This window comes from Cherax quadricarinatus, chromosome 44 (assembly GCF_038502225.1).
Source record: "Cherax quadricarinatus isolate ZL_2023a chromosome 44, ASM3850222v1, whole genome shotgun sequence".
NCBI lineage: Eukaryota > Metazoa > Arthropoda > Malacostraca > Decapoda > Parastacidae > Cherax > Cherax quadricarinatus.
This window is the reverse complement of record NC_091335.1, coordinates 21,434,576-21,440,594: the sequence shown is the minus strand read 5'-3', so window position 1 is coordinate 21,440,594 and position 6,019 is coordinate 21,434,576.

Sequence of the window (6,019 nt, the reverse complement as noted above, 5' to 3'; positions counted from 1 at the left end):
GTACAATCTCTAACCATGTAGACAGTGGGAGGGTACAATCTCTCAAAATGTACACAGTGGGAGGGTACAACCTCTCACCATGTACACACTGGCAGGGTACAATCTCTCACCATGTACACACTGGCAGGGTACAACCTCTCACCATGTACACACTGGCAGGGTACAATCTCTCACCATGAACACACTGGGAGTGTACAATCTCCCACCACGTACACACAGGGAGTGTACAATCTCTCACCACGTACACACAGGGAGTGTACAATCTCTCACTATGTACACACTGGGAGGGTAAAATCTCTCATCATGTACACACTGGGAGGGTACAATCTCTCGCCATGTACACACTGGGAGGGTACAATCTCTCACTATGTACACACTGGGAGGTACAATGTCTCACCATGTACACACTGGGAGGGTACAATCTCTCGCCATGTACACACTGGGAGGGTACAATCTCTCACTATGTACACACTGGGAGGTACAATCTCTCACCATGTACACACTGGGAGGGTACAATCTCTCACCATGTACACACTGGGAGTGTACACTCTCACCATGTACACACTGGGAGGGTACAATCTCTCACCATGTACACACTGGGAGTGTACAATCTCTCGCCATGTACACACTGGGAGTGTACAATCTCTCGCCATGTACACACTGGGAGTGTACAATCTCTCACCATGTACACACTCAGAGGGTACAATCTCTCACCATGTACACACCGGGAGTGTACAGTCTCTCACCATGTACACAATGGGAGTGTACAATCTGTAACCATGTACACACTGGGAGTGTACAGTCTCTCACCATGTACACACTGGGAGGGTACAATCTCTCACTATGTACACACTGGGAGTGTACAATCTCTCACTATGTACACACTGGGAGGGTACAATCTCTCACCATGTACACACTGGGAGGGTACAATCTCTCACCATGTACACTGGGAGTATAAAATCTCTCACCACGTACACACAGGGAGTGTACAATCTCTCACCGTGTACACACTGGGAGGGTACAATCTCTCACCATGTACACAGTGGTAGGGTACAATCTCTCACCATGTACACACTGGGAGTGTACAATCTCCCACCATGTACACACTGGGAGTGTACAATCTCTCACCATATACACACTGGGAGTGTATACTCTCACCATGTACACAGTGGGAGGGTACAATCTCTCACCATGTACACACTGGGAGTGTACAATCTCTCACCATGTACGCACTGGAAGGGTACAATCTCTCACCATGTACACACTGGGAGTGTACAGTCTCTCACCATGTACACACTGGGAGTGTAAAATCTCTCACCATGTACACACTGGGAGGGTACAATCTCTCACCATGTACACACTGGGAGGGTACAATCTCTCACCATGTACATACTGGGAGGGTACAATCTCTCTCCATGTATATACTGGGAGTGTACAATCTCTCACCATGTACACACTGGGAGGGTACAAACTCTCACCATGTACACACTGGGAGTGTACAATCTCTCACCATGTACACACTGGGAGTGTACAATCTCGCCATGTACACACTGGGAGTGTACAATCCCTCACCATGTGCACACTGAGAGGGTACAATCTCTCACCATGTACACACTGGGAGTGTACAGTCTCTCACCATGTACACACTGGGAGGGTACAATCTCTCACCATGTACACACTGGGAGTGTACAGTCTCTCACCATGCACACACTCGGAGTGTACAATCTCTCACCATGTACACACTGGGAGTGTACATTCCCTTACCATGTACACACTGGGAGTGTACAATCCCTCACCATGTACACACTGGGAGTGTACAATCTCTCACCATGTACACACTGGGAGGGTACAATCTCTCACCATGTACACACTGGGAGTGTACAGTCTCTCACCATGCACACACTCGGAGTGTACAATCTCTCACCATGTACACACTGGGAGTGTACATTCCCTTACCATGTACACACTGGGAGGGTACAGTCTCTCACCATGTACACACTGGGAGTGTACAATCTCTCACCATGTACACACTGGCAGGGTACAATCTCTCACCATGTACACACTGGGAGGGTACAATCTCTCACCATGTACACACTGGCAGGGTACAATCTCTCACCATGTACACACTGGGAGTGTACAATCTCTCACCATGTACACACTGGGAGTGTACAATCTCTCACCATGTACACACTGGAAGGATACAATCTCTCACCATGTACACACTGGAAGGATACAATCTCTCACCATGTACACACTGGGAGGGTACAATCTCTCACCATGTACACACTGGGTGTGTACAATCTCTCAACATGTACACACTGGAAGTGTACAATCTCTCACCATGAACACACTGGGAGTGTACAATCTCTCACCATGTACACACTGGGAGTGTACAATCTCTCACCATGTACACACTGGGTGTGTACAATCTCTCACCAAGTACACACTGGGAGGGTACAATCTCTCACCATGTACACTGGGAGTGTACAATCTCTCACCACGTACACACAGGTAGTGTACAATCTCTCACCACGTACACACTGGGAGTGTACAATCTCTCATCATGTACACACTGGGAGGGTACAATCTCTCGCCATGTACACACTGGAAGGGTACAATCTCTCACCATGTACACACTGGGAGGGTACAATCTCTCACTATGTACACACTGGGAGGTACAATCTCTCACCATGTACACACTGGGAGGGTACAATCTCCCGCCATGTACACACTGGGAGGGTACAATCTATCACTATGTACACACTGGGAGGTACAATCTCTCACCATGTACACACTGGGAGGGTAAAATCTCCCACCATGTACACACTGGGAGTGTACAATCTCTCACCATGTACACACTGGGAGTGTACACTCTCTCACCATGTACACACTCGCAGGGTACAATCTCTCACCAAGAACACACTGGGAGTGTACAATCTCTCGCCATGTACACACTGGGAGTGTACAATCTCTCACCATGTACACACTGAGAGGGTACAATCTCTCACCATGTACACACCGGGAGTGTACAGTCTCTCACCATGTATACACTGGGAGGGTACAATCTCTAACCATGTACACACTGGGAGTGTACAGTCTCTCACCATGTACACACTGGGAGGGTACAATCTCTCACTATGTACACATTGGGAGTGTACAATCTCTCACCATGTACACACTGGGAGGGTACAATCTCTCACCATGTACACACTGGGAGGGTACAATCTCTCACCATGTACACTGGGAGTCTAAAATCTCTCACCACGTGCACACAGGGAGTGTACAATCTCTCACCGTATATACACTGGGAGGGTACAATCTCTCACCATGTACACAGTGGGAGGGTACAATCTCTCACCATGTACACACTGGGATTGTACAATCTCCCACCATGTTCACACTGGGAGTGTACAATGTCTCACCATGTACACACTGGGAGTGTATACTCTCTCCCCATGTACACAGTGGGAGGGTACAATCTCTCACCATGTACACACTGGGAGTGTACAGTCTCTCACCATGTACACACTGGGAGTGTACAATCTCTCACCATGTACACACTGGGAGCGTACAATCTCTCACCATGTACACACTGGGAGGGTACAATCTCTCACCAAGAACACACTGGGAGGGTACAATCTCTCTCCATGTATACACTGGGAGTGTACAATCTCTCACCAGGTACACACTGAGAGTGTACAATCTCTCACCATGTACACACTGGGAGTGTACACTCTCACCATGTACACAGTGGGAGGGTACAATCTCTCACCACGTACACACTGGGAGTGTACAATCTCTCACCATGTACACACTGGGAGTGTACAATCTCTCACCATGTACACACTGGGAGGGTACAATCTCACCATGTACACACTGGGAGTGTACAATCTCACCATGTACACACTGGGAGTGTACAATCCCTCACCATGTGCACACTGAGAGGGTACAATCTCTCACCATGTACACACTGGGAGTGTACAGTCTCTCACCTTGTACACACTGGGAGGGTACAATCTCTCACCATGTACACACTGGGAGTGTACCGTCTCTCACCATGTACACACACTGGGAGTGTACAATCTCTCACCATGTACACACTGGGAGGGTACAATCTCTCACCATGTACACACTGGGAGGGTACAATCTCTCACCATGTACACACTGGCTGGGTAGAATCTCTCACAATGTACACACTGGGAGTGTACAATCTCTCACCATGTACACACTGGGAGGGTACAATCTCTCACCATGTACACACTGGGAGGGTACAATCTCGCACCATGTACACACTGCGAGGGTACATTCACCATGTACACACTGGGAAGGCACAATCTCTCACCATGTACACACTGGGAGTGTACAATCTCTCACCATGTACACACTGGGAAGGCACAATCTCTCACCATGTACACACTGGGAGGGTACAATCTCTCACCATGTACACACTGGGAGGGTACAATCTCTCACCATGTACACACTGGCAGGGTACAATCTCTCACAATGTACACACTGGGAGTGTACAATCTCTCACCATGTACACACTGGGAGGGTACAATCTCTCACCATGTACACACTGGGAGGGTACAATCTCGCACCATGTACACACTGCGAGGGTACATTCACCATGTACACACTGGGAAGGCACAATCTCTCACCATGTACACACTGGGAGTGTACAATCTCTCACCATGTACACACTGGGAAGGCACAATCTCTCACCATGTACACACTGGGAGGGTACAATCTCTCACCATGTACACACTGGCAGGGTACAATCTCTCACCATGTACACACTGGGAGGGTACAATCTCTCACCATGTACACACTGGGAGGGTACAATCTCTCACCATGTACACACTGGGAGGGTACAATCTCTCACCATGTACACACTGGGAGTGTACAATCTCTCACCATGTACACACTGGCAGGGTACAATCTCTCACCATGTACACACTGGCAGGGTACAATCTCTCACCATGTACACACTGGGAGGGTACAATCTCTCACCATGTACACACTGAGAGGGTACAATCTCTCACCATGTACACACTGGGAGTGTACAATCTCTCACCATGTGCACACTAGGAGGGTACAATGTCTCACCATGTACACACTGGGAGTGTACAATCTCTCACCATGTACACACTGGGAGTGTACAATCTCTCACCATGTACACACTGGGAGTGTACAATCTCTCACCATGTACACACTGGGAGGGTACAATCTCTCACCATGTACACACTGGGAGTGTACAATCTCTCACCATGTACACACTGGGAGTGTACAATCTCTCACCATGTACACACTGGGAGGGTACAATCTCTCACCATGTACACACTGGGAGGGTACAATCTCTCACCATGTACACACTGGGAGGGTACAATCTCTCACCATGTACACACTGGGAGGGTACAATCTCTCACCATGTACACACTGGGAGTGTACAATCAACACAAAAGATTGTCTTCAAAAGGGACATTATTAAGGTCACCTTCACTATGTTAAGAAATACACTTCAACTTCTCAACCTCTAACAAGGAATATAATACCTTCTTAGAGGTATTATATACCTCTAACAAGGTGTATACCTTATTAGAGGTATTATATACCTCTAACAAGGTGTATACCTTATTAGAGGTATTATACGAGTATAATACCTTGTAAGAGGTATAATACCTTGTAAGACGTATAATACCTTATTAGAGGTATACCTTGTTAGAGGTATAATACCTCTAACAAACATCTCCGCACAAATGCTCTACTTTTATCAAGACTGATGAAGTCAACAGTTCCAGGCTGAGGGACTGATCACCTCAAACTTTTCCTCTTTCACTGTTCTTCTCTGGATTTGACTGATGAAACCACTGGCTAGCGTTCTAAACCATTTATATAATAAAGCAGTAATCAGTTTATCATCATGGGGAGGTACGAAACCCGTAGGGGCCATACAGCACCTGCGAAGCAGGTGGCAATCACATTCGATCTAAGGAAAAGACAGATCAAATTCACTGGAACA